Source organism: Eublepharis macularius, chromosome 6 (genome assembly GCF_028583425.1).
Source record: "Eublepharis macularius isolate TG4126 chromosome 6, MPM_Emac_v1.0, whole genome shotgun sequence".
NCBI classification, from domain to species: Eukaryota; Metazoa; Chordata; class Lepidosauria; order Squamata; family Eublepharidae; genus Eublepharis; species Eublepharis macularius.
Window position 1 is genome coordinate 74,401,401 of NC_072795.1, and position 12,454 is coordinate 74,413,854.

Sequence of the window (12,454 nt, forward strand, 5' to 3'; positions counted from 1 at the left end):
GAAATTCCTGAAAGGAATGTTTAACCTTCATCCACCTGTCACACCTCCTGTTCCCCAATGGTCATTATCATTAGTGCTCTCACAACTTACGTTGAAACCATTTGAGCCTTTGGCTACATGTCCTCTAGAGTTGCTCTCCTGGAAAGTATGCTTTTTAGTAGCAATAACTTCTGTGAGGAGGGTGAGTGAAATCTCTGTACTCAGGGCTGATCCTCCCTTCCTGAGGATCCATCCTGACAGGGTGGTACTTAAACCGAGTCCTCAATTCCTACCTAAGGTGGTGTCACCATTTCATGTTTCTCAGGATGTCATCATCCCTGTGTTAAACCCTTCTCAGTCTGGAGCGGAGAGAGCATTGCACTCCTTAGATCTGAAAAGAACAATATCCTTTTATTTGGACAAGACAAAGGAGTTTCACTCAGACAAACACCTTTTTGTGTGCTTTGGGGGACCTAACAAGTGGAAAAGGGCTTCGGCCCAAACTTTATCAAGGAGGATTGTTTCAGCAATCCAGAGGGCGTACCAGCAAGCAGCTGTCGACTGCCTATTACGTATCAGAGCCCACTCTACTAGGGCACAAGCATTTTCCTCTACCTTTTTGAGGGGAGCACCAGTAACTCACATCTGTATGGCCGCAACTTGTTCCTCCTCGGATACACTCAATGTTTGTTTAGAACGTTGACCTATGACTGTTTTTGTATCTGAATGTATATAGATGGAAGATGAATCTTCAAGATTTAAGAAGTTAGACAGTTTGGTCATTGTAATGGCCTTAGCTTGACAAAGTAATGGTACACAAAGGGACACAAGATTTGTTACTGTTACCATTGTATACTTTATTTATATTTCTGATTTACAAATGAAAGTACTGTTCTGTTTGTACACGTTTAGTAGTTCCTTTCTTAATGTTAATGTTGAACAACTTGAAATGTTGAACTGTTTATTCATATTCTGAGTGCTGAGCATAAGTTACAGTGATGCTCTTATGTTGTAAGCAAATAAAATTGAATTGGAGAGATTCATCCCAGCTCCTTATTGTGTGTAACTTGATAATCTCTCAATGTGGGGATGTAGAGAAGAATGAACTATTGTAACTATTGTTCATTGAGTTCTTCTGTGCAGACACACATCCCTCCCTCCTGCCTCGCTGTGAACTCTCTGGTAGTAACTAGTTTGGGTGTACAGTGGCTCAGGAGAACTGAGGGAGAGGGAAGCACTTGTCCTAGGTCATGTGCCTGTTTTTGGCCAGGAAAATGGTTAATCTACGTGACCAGAGGAGAAGCGGCCCCTAATGGAGCTCCAAAGATGTGAATAAGTGTCTCTGTCGGCAGGCCTGCATATGTGCAATCCCAATATGTGTCTGCATAAAAGAACTCGCTGAACAATAGTTACAGGTATGTACAACCCTGTTTTTCTAGTCCTTGGTTAGCGCGCCTCTCACAGATTGTGCTGCTAAACCTTTTAACTCTTCCCCTGCCTGCTAGGAAGGTTTCTGAAACTGGCTGTGTGTTCTCTCATGTGCTATTCTGAACCTTTCCCCAATCATAACAAGGCACATATCCTCACTTTTTAATGGCTCTTACACAGGGTATCCAAAACAGTGATATACCTTGTTTCTTCTTGGCACTTGGGTCATCTCATCCTGCCCCATGTGTCTCCATAAATAATTTCATAAACTTGTTCTAGGTTTTTACTTTATAAACTATTTAATGTAAAGTGCTCTGTGCTCTTCTTGTGCTATGCAAACAAGTTAATAAATATCACATTTCAATATAGTTTACAGTAATAGTTACAACCAATTCACAAAGTTATAATCCTCTTATATATGTCACTTGTCACAATAACATTAAAATAAATATGCAACCATAAACATGTAAGTAATACCACTTTCTAAGAAGTCCGGTAATTCTTTCAAAGTGCAGTCTTTTGAACTACAGTTCTCTTCAATATGGTGCTTGTTAATTTCAAGCAGTTCCAACACACATTTTGCTGATTGCACTCGCCTGTGATTTCCTTCTCTTGAGGGCTGCTTGATTAAACAAACAGAGCTTCATTGCTCTAAATTTCCTCTTCCAGCCCTCTCCATGGGGGGATGCAAAATCTGCCCGACAAATTGCTAGCTGACTGACTCATCATCACCCAGCCCAAACCCCTGGACCTAGAAACATGAAATTTTAGGAGAACATTCCTTTCATGATGTACACCAAGAAATTTTCCCCCTAAGTGAGTAAAAAGGGGTAAAATGTGTTTTCCCCAAAGGATACAGCTTTCCTGTGTGGCTGGCAGGGTGCTGCCTGCTTGCACCCCTGCCCACTGCCAGCTTGGCCACTCTTCCCTGATTGGGCCAGCCTTTCAAGGTCATTTGCATATGCAGGCTGATTGGTCCTCATCCCAACATTCTAAACAGTATGCAGTTGCTATCGCGAGTCATTGAATGTGTCCTGAGGTAAAATGCACCTCCCAGTGTTCCCCTAAAAGTTCACTATAGCCACCAGTCTCCCTGTGGGGCCTGGCTTTCCTGTGTGGCTGGCAAGCTCCTGCCTGCTTGCACCCACCTCGCTCTAATTGGTCAGCTGTGGAACTCTATGTTCTGAGGTAAAAATCAGGTAAAGGAAACTGCAGACACTTGAAGAAAGACGGTACAAGACTCCTGAATAGGGGTTTTATATAAAAGTCAGTATGGCAGCTGAGTTTTTAAATGTTCATGGGCACATGGTGCATGGCCTTTCTAGGGGCCGTTTCAATGCAAACCTCTCACATGAACCTGCCAAAGTGCCCACCACACCACCCCTCCCTCAATCCAATTTCACCTTACACCTCTCACAGCCATCACCTCTTACTGCCCCCAAGAAACCTCCTGGCAGACGTCATGCAAGATACCCTGATGCTAAAAGGAGGAATCAACTTAGAGATGCAACAAAGAAATAAGCACATCATACTTCTGCTCTACACCGAGCAGCGGTAGCCAAGTACCAGCAAGATCACCCCGAGGTGCACAGAGCGGCAGAGTCTCTCTATGAGCAAAGCAATCCTGGAAGATGAGTAGAGAGGCGCACATTTCCACGGAAGGTCAAGGCTCACTCAGGCATGGCATATGATCCTGATTTGGCTTATGAGGCAGACAGCACTGTATCGCTGGGTACCGTAACCCACAAATGCAAGTACTGCAATGCCCTCAAGTGGAAGGAGGAGACCCTCGACATGTGTTGCAGCAATGGTAAGGTGCAGCTCCCACCCTTCAAACCTCTGCCCCAGCCTCTCTACAGCCTGGTAATGGACAGCCACCATGACTACGTCCATTTCATGGACCCTGAATGGAAGTACAATGGCTGCTTCAGCATGACATCATTTGGGGCCAGTCGAAGAGAAAAGACCAAATCCAGGGGATGTACAATCAACTGAAGAAAATACAGTCCCCTCTACAAAATTAACCAGTCAACTGAGAATTATTCACACTCGAGGTGCATGAAATGCATAAATCACATCTGGTTTATATAATTCATAAATATGCCATTTATCAATAAATATGCAATATTCATATGAACTCAGACAGATACAGTGACTGACCACTCTTATCAGCAAATGTATAAAGTCAATAAAGTGCAAAAAGTGCAAAATAGACAGCAAATGGTGCAGTGTCCTTCAGCCGGTGTCTGCTCCCAGACATCTTTGCCCTACGGACAATCGGCCGTTTCTGTTTCACACGTGATATCTTCACACTGTGCTTCCTCAGGGGCACACAATTTACTAGATACAGAAAAACATACTTATATGTAATATAATTCTCACAGTACATAGTTACACAGTTGAGGTTATTACAATTCAAGGTTCTGTTAAACATCTCTACTCACTCTGCCGGTTACAACCAATTTCTCGTACATTACAGTTTCACAGGTAATTCGTCACTGTCGGTGTAATTACAGGGGTGGATCCCATGCCTTAAGTATCCTCTCTACAATCAATTAGTCTCCGTGGAGTCTTAAGGGGAAACTGCTCATAAATAGCATGATAAATCCCATTCATTATTTAAACCCAACGGGGTCATTGTTTTCAAATCAAAAATCCATTTCACCTCCCTCTGCAACAGCACCCATTGTGCTGATCCCCTACCATGGTTGTTCACTACTTCCGAGAACCCTGAATCTGATCTCCTCTGGAGCATGTTTTTTAGTTTGCCAATGTGACACTAAGGGAGCCTCTACCACCTGCCTCCTAATCTTGGACATATGCTCTTGGATTCTGATCTTGCCTGGGCTTGTTATGCTGCATATATAGATAAATGAGCACGGACACTTAATAACATATACAACCCCAGCCATGCTGCACGTGAAGAAGTGTCTTAACTCAATCGAGTTTTTCCCAGGGATAATCAGCGTTTGTCCCTCTATGGTTAGTTTGCAGATGTTGCAGTGTCCACATCAGTAGTGTCCCCTTGGACATGTATCTCTTGCCCTCCCTTTGCGCATATCTGAATGCACTAAAATGTCCTTAACATTCCTTGTTCATCTATATCCAATGAAAGGGATGACCTCACAGCCCGACAGGTGTTCTATTATATACCAGTGTCTCTTAATGATTTCTCTAATTATAGGGGCTCTATTGGTGTATTCAATTGCCCGGAACAATCTATTATCTTTATTCCTTGTCTTGTCCTGTAGTAGCTTGTTCCTATCTACCCCCGCTGCTCTCCTACTTGCATGTTCAATGATCCTCCTTTGAGTTCAAGTGACTGCAGTTCTGCCTTGAGGTCTGCTTTGCTATGACGATCAACAAGTCCCAGGGGCAGACATTGAAGTTGGCAGGAATTGACTTGAGGGAGGACTGCTTCTCACATGGGCAGTTCTACGTGGCCTGCTCCAGAGTGAGCTCACCCAGCAGCCTGGTGATCCTAGCACCTGAGGGAAAACCACCACTGTGGTCTACAAAGAGGTCCTTCAGTAGAAAAAAAACAGTTGTATGTATTTTTCACGTTATTTATTGCACTACAATCTTTTCCTTTTAAAATCTCTTCAATAAATGTTGCATTTCAAAATTCACTTCATCGGTTTTTGGCATCAACATGCTTTGTGTATTAAAACCTCTTTATAAACCTCGAGTACTATGCTATTATACTACAAAACCAACTTAAAAAAAATCCCCAAACCAAAAATGTCATATACCCATAAGTATTATAATTGGATTTAAAGTAGTTAAACACTGTAGCGAAGCATGGGTATCAAGCTAGTTTATTATAAAGCTTTCATATGAAACTATTGTTTTTAGATGTATTATTTTTAAAAAGGGTGAATGGTACGGTTAAAAAATTTCCTAGATGAGATGAAAAGTGAGACAATGAATTATTCTACTCTTGTTTGTGCTAACTAGGTATCTCTGCGTACCTGAGTATGTGTTTGAATAACGGCAGTTACCTGCAATTAAGTACAGTTCTAAATCTTTGTTAGCTCTGTCTGTTTTGAAATTTAGAAGTAACTGCAGTCTGAGTCAGTGTGAGACACTGTTCCATTAAACATCCAACTCAAAGGGTTCAGGACAAATATGGTTTAGTTTATTAATGTAATATCAAATTGCTGATAGTTTTTTCTTTTTTTGTTTCTTTTTAAAACTAAAATTAGATGATATACCTCTAGTAGCCTTTGTTCTTGCTCAGAGCTGGAAAAATCCCAGGCACCTGGTCATGTAGAAATCTGATGCTAGTGTCTCGTTATTTATTTAACCAATATTTTAGGGAAATGTTAACAATAATAACTTTATTGAAACAGCATGAATAATTTTAATTATATGACCAGTGTGAGAGATGGCATGTGAATTATGTATGTCTGTCACTCAATTCTTTTCCTGCTACTTTATTGCTTCATATTAAAAAGTGAGCATGAGGGAGGGGTGTGCGTGATTTCCAGACATCATAAAATGCTTACATTTAATATGTGGCTTTTTGCACTGGCAAGAGAAAAAGGAGTCTGCTGTGGCCATTATAAGCTTCCAAGGAATTTCTCATCCCCCCCCTCCCCGCCCCAGTCCTTTAAACAAAGAACAGGCCATTTGCTATCCTTTACCTCCACTTGAAGCCAGCTAGGTGACCTTGGGTTAGTCACAGCTTCTAGGAGCTCTCTCAGCCCCACCCACCTCACAGAGTGATTATCGTGAGGATAATAATAACATACTAAACCACTCTGAGTGAGCATTAATTTGTCCTGAAGGGTGGTATATAAATTGAATGTTATTGTTGTTATTATTAGACATGGAAAGGAAAGAAATTTTGTTAGTTGTACACTCTCTTGTAATCCCCAATATGAAAAGTGTCAAAGTACACGATCTCCAATAAGTTCAGGATTCTGGTCTGTGGTGCTGTTTTTTGTTTGGGTTAGATCCACAGAAAAAAACTGGAAACCAAAGCGTGCCCCCCCCTAGTTTTTCTGATGGCAAAAATGGTAACATTGGGGGAGAAGGGAGACACTGAAAAGAAACTCCTATTCAATATTTTCTTTTTTAGAATGAGTAAAATGCTTCTTAAGGCAAGGTTTTCCCCACTCAAAATGTCTAAGGGCTTTCCCCATTTTTCTAGTGCAAAAACTGGGAAATTTTGGGGAGCAGTGGGAAAAATGCCTATGAAATACTCTTTTTGAGTAGTAAAAATCTGATCTTACAAAACATTTCAGTCACTACAAATGTGCAGCATGAAAAAATGTGAAGGAAAATTGGAAAAGCACTGGGAAAAAACCTGTGATATAGACGTATACAGTATTTGTTTAAATGTAAATAATTTTAGCAACAATTAAATCACTATAATGTGTTTAATGAAAATACATTATTAAAGAACTCAGTGTTTTCAATGATATATAATTTAGCTTAATATCCAAACATGCTGGCAGTTCTACTTCTTGTTGTGACTATGAGAGAGCTTCTGGCCAAATAATACTCTTGGTTTTATTTACTACAGAATTTGTTTTCTGTTTTTAACTTTTATTTTTTCCTACGTCTCAAATGGTAAATCTTAAAGGTACATGTGCTATGGTAGCATAGGTTGCAGCAATTATTCTCAATTATTGGCTATACTTGCAAGTTTTTCTTACAGAAAATGAAGACGTTCATACTTTTAAAATCCATAAATAAGCCATTTAGTACAATTCTATATTTTATATGCTGACTAAGTTATACATGATGTATTTTATGTTGTTCAATCAGGTAGAAATTTGGTTTGATGGACAATGAAGTATTGCAAATATTTCAATTTCCTCCAAATACTCCTTTTCTGAAAGAGAGAGAGAACACGTTTTTCCTTGCTGGAAATTTTACATCTCTGCCTCCCCACCTTGCCCCCTGTTCCTATGGGTCCCTTCACTCCCCAAGAGCAGAGTTCCAGGGGCTACAGTATATGGGGGGTGTCATGTGTTGCCTACCTCACTCTGCTGGTGGTACTTTGTATCCAACCCATGTTGTGGTGTGAAATAGTCAAACAGTTGTGGGGCTTGACATATCATAAATATGTCCCTACCAGGCTGGGGTATTCTCAGATTTGCCTTGCAGTCCCATAACTGTGATATGTCATATACTTACAAATATAATGTATGTAAAATGATACTGAACCGTAAATTATTATACAATAGTCTCTTAGTAGTAATGTAACTGTCAGTCTGTAGGATTTCATTATGGAATGACATTACATTAAAGAGAGATATTTGGGCAAATTTCATATAAAATTTTCTAAAATATCATACAGCCTTTAGTGTGTTTGTTTCATTGCAGTGAAAATTCAGTTGTAACAAGAATGAAACCCATTTTGGAAACTCAAAAGACTAATATAACTATAACTATTTGAATTAAAACATCCATTACTATGATATGAATAACACAGATTAACAAGTCAGCAGGCAGTGAATACCAGAAGATTAATTACCTCTTAAATCTATCATAAACAAGAAATCTAATATATTATTAGTGCAATCCTATGCACACTTACTCCAGTCTGGGTCACTGAAATCAGTGATAAGTTTAGACATGAATAACTTTGTAGTATGTTTGCACTGTAAGAAACACAAACTGATAAATTGCAGTAAAACTCACTCATCTAGCCACTTGCAGCCACCATCCTATTATATGTATTTTGGGGTGCATTCTTTGTAGATGTTAGTTAATTCTGTATTTTAAGAATCTTGAGAGTTTTGGCTGCTTGTGTGCATGCTTTTTTTCTGCGTGTGTAGATTTGCATGGAGAAACAAATTTAGTGGTGATCGCCCCTTCTCTTCCTATAGTAATCCAAAATGCAGATTCTCTTGTTTATGAAGAGAAGCAGCAATCTTGCATGAGTTCCATTTTTCTGACATTACACTGCTAGACTGCTTATGATTTAGATTTAATGTATCTGTATCTAGAGATTTTAGATAAACAGCACAAAGATTTGTACCCCGATCCAATTCTACTTGCATTTACAACTCACATAAATATCATTTATATCTGAATGGGATATGCATTTTTAAACTCAATCTCATTTTAAAGCAATATCATGAGGATAGATGGTATCCACATTCAGATTTGCATTCTGATACATGTTCAGTTTATACCTGCAGTTCCTAATCCAAAAAGTGCTTATGTGCATGCTAGGCTGCTGAATGGATAGCAGTGCCTGGTGCCTGCCAGTGATGTTATTACTCATACCTATGGCATGTCCTGCAGTTATCCATTCAGCAACCATGTGCCTGCATGGATCTGAGGTATTGGCTACACTGTCTTTGCCATCACCTTTCAGTGGTCTCCATTAAGTGTCATATATCCTTATCCTCAGGCCCTGCAATAGAAACTTGTCCTCCAGCAAACTGCTACACGCCACTGCATTAGTAATGCCAAAAATTAGGCTAATGGTTAACTAACATACTCAGGTGACTGTTGGTCTCACAACATTATTGTTTACAACTTTATTATGTTAATTAAAATGTAATGGTTTTACAAGCAGGTTAGCCATTTTTAACACTTAAAAGATTTCAAGAAATCCAATGTTGGGCACTGGATTACTTGCCCATTCTTATTGGCTAGGAAAGATCTAGTGACAGATAAAACAAACGGTATGATCCTGAAGTCTAGAGTCTGTGTGAAAAACTGCCCCCACCTAAGGCTTTCCCTCATATTGTTCTTGGATGACTGTACCTAGAATGGTTTGCTTGCGTAGGGCAACAGAAAATCATGTTGCTTTTTATCAGCACCCTCTGTCTTTATGAATGTAATTTGGGAAGGACTGATGGCTCACATAAGGAACCCGTGCTTAACACTTCAAAATCTCTTACAGAAAGTCAAATGTGTTCAAAAAACTTCTGGGCTGAAGCCCAAGATTGGTAACACAGTAACAAAAGCAAAGTAAAAACACAGGCATAATTAAGACTATTTACATTGTTAACCCTCTGAAAAAATTACTCTGTGGTTTTGTTGGATGGCTCTCTGAAAGTTGTGCAGCTGTTAAGCAGATGGCAAGACCATCAGATTACATTTCCTTTGGATGAAAAGGTCAATTTTAGATTGGTGCAACATGCCACAAGTCCCACATCTGTAATCTTTAATGACTAAATCATGATTGACATCCTGTTGTATTTATGAAAGCCCTGCAGCTGTAGGAATAATTCCTTATCCTCCTTTATGCATCATATCAGTTTGTGACACCAGGTGTTTCTATTGTTTTCAAGAACTTCACATTTGATTGATATAAGTCTTTTTTTAGAAGTCTCAAATATTTAGTCAGTTTTGCAGGCCAAACATCCATATAGTGGAATATACAGACCGTTTGCACAGTAAAAAGAAGTGAGTTGTGAAGAAGTGAGCTGTGACTCATGAAAACTCATATCCTACCACAAATTTTTGTTAGTCTTATAGGTGCTACTGGACTCTTGCTCTTTTCTACTGTTTACCTAGTATGCGTTCTTCATTCCCACATAAAGGAATGTGTCTGTGCAGATCGCAATTTGGATCTTCAAAAATATTCTAGAAGATTAAGGGTATAGTAGTTTTGCACACACATGTGGTGCAGGGATTAGAAGACTATGATCTGGGAGAACCAGGATTGAATCCCTGCTCTGCCATGAAAGTTTGCTTGGGTGTCCTTGGGCTAGTCACACACACAGCTTAACCTATCTCACATGGACTTTTGAACCCCATTCCCCTCCTCCCCACTTCTCTTTTGGGTTGGTTTGATGTAGTGGTTAAGAGTGCGGGACTCTAATCTGGAGAACCGGGTTTAATTCCCCACTCCTCCACTTGAAGCCAGCTGGGTGACCTTGAGCTAGTCACAGTTCTCTGGAGCTCTCTCAGCCCACCCACCTCACAACGTGTTTTGTTGTGGGGATAATAATGGCATACTTTGTAAACTGCTCTGAGTGGGCATTAAGTTGTCCTGAAGGGCAGTATATAAATCAAATGTTATTATTGTTGTTGTTGTTGCTTACTACTGCTGTTGGTTGCATTTTTTCCCTTTAAACTCTTAGGTATCCATCTCTTTCCTGCCATATTGTCCTCTCCAGCCTCCTTTCTCCTTCTTCTGCCTTTTTGTTTGTCTGCCGTAGTGCATTTTCCTACCCAGTTATGGTAATCTGTCTGCAAAGGAGCATTTAGATGAAACTATAGGATTGCAGGAGAAAAAATGCAGCAGATAATGCTGACCCACAATGCAGAAGGTCCAGTCAGTCAGTGGCAAGTTGCTGACATGTAGTGTTTAATTGCCATAGGGCCGATTCAGACCATGTTGCTGGCATTGGCCTTAGCAGTGGAGGGTTGGTTGTATGGTGCAAAATTTGGTGCTGAAACAAGAGATTAAAACTGAGCACCTCAGTGGTAAATACCACACTGGAGAGAGAGACAATAAATAAACACTATTAAATTTTATAAATATATAATTACAAAAAAATTAAGGTGAAAAGTGACTAGTGCTTAATAAATATGTAACAAAATATCTCTACAGAAAATCAATAAATATTACAAAATGACAAATTTACATAGGTGTCGGCCGAATATAAAAAGCCAACGCTCATATATAAATCCTTTCTTTATATTGCAGATGGTGTAGCTGCAGAAAGCTGCTCAAAGAAGTCCAGAAGTTCAACAGGTAAGTATCCCAATAATTCAGATGGATGAATGATGCTTATTCTTTTTTCTTTTCCAGGTGGAACTGTGAAGATGGGGTAAGGACCCAGAAGGATCCCCCTGCCCAACAAGAGGCCGGGTAACAGATTATGCTTGTTTCATGTACACAACACTTCATTGGGGCCAAAAATCAGTCCAGCAAAGACAATAAATGTTTCCAAATCAATTTGAAAAAAAATTTAGATGCTGTCTTGATGTACGCTGAACAGATGCATCTAATTTTTTTTTCAAATTGATTTGGAAACATTTATTGTCTTTGCTGGACTGATTTTTGCCCCCCTGATGAAGTGTCGTGTACATAAAACAAGCATAATCTGTTACCCGGCCTCTTGTTGGGCAGGGGGATCCTTCTGGGTCCTTACCCCTTCCTCACAGTTCCACCTGGAAAAGAAAAAAGAATAAGCATCATTCATCCATCTGAATTATTGGGATACCTGTTGAACTTTTGGACTAGTCTTTGGGAGGTGGAGCCTGGACCTGTAAAGGGCGGTCTGCCTCCGTAGGGTTCAGTCATCTTTGAAAGCTTGGCCCACCCACCGCACCCTAGGGCAGTACAGGATTAGCTGGATACTGGTTACCAGGGCCAGGCAGGATTTTTTTCTCCTTTTCCCAGTTTGGCTCAGGAAGAAGTGTTTTTTGCCTACCTTGTACTGTTCTGTAGGAGTGACACTTGGGAGTGGTGGAACTTTTACCTAGGTCTTTGGTAGGTTAGGTTTGGGTAGACAGAGTTGTAGGCCAGGACTAGAAAACAAAAGATTATATTGTTCCCTTCTGTCTCAGAACCCACCAGTATGTTAACCAAAGATATGTAATCAACCATTTGCTATGCTTTTTCTTATATCTTACAAGTATTATACACAAAAAAATAGCTAAATTGTTTTTAACAGTTAGCCCTAAGTTCACCTCTTTGATACAGCCAGACAGCTTTAAGAGGAACTGTGGATTAGCTAACTTTTAGAAGGAAACCAGTGGTTTCAATCATTTAAAAATAGGTACGCTCAGACATATAGTTGAGGAAGTAAAGCAAAAGCTAGGTCTCTGTGGTTAAACTAGCAGAGATGTGTGTGTGTGCTAATGTGTGACAAACCAGATAAGGTATAAAGCAAATAAGGGGAGGGGGTTTCCTTAAGAGAATAAGGGGAGATGTAAACTAAGGCGGAGTTTTAGGCGAAAACCGGAAAGGTGTAACTCCCAAGTACCTCAGCCTATGGGGAAAAGGAGAGGGAAATTGCGGACGGGGATAGGATGCTTAAAATCTGTCAATTATTTGTAGTGATTTGCAGTCTATAAAAATATATGTTCAGGAAGCCTCGGGGTTCCTCTTTGGCACCCTCGG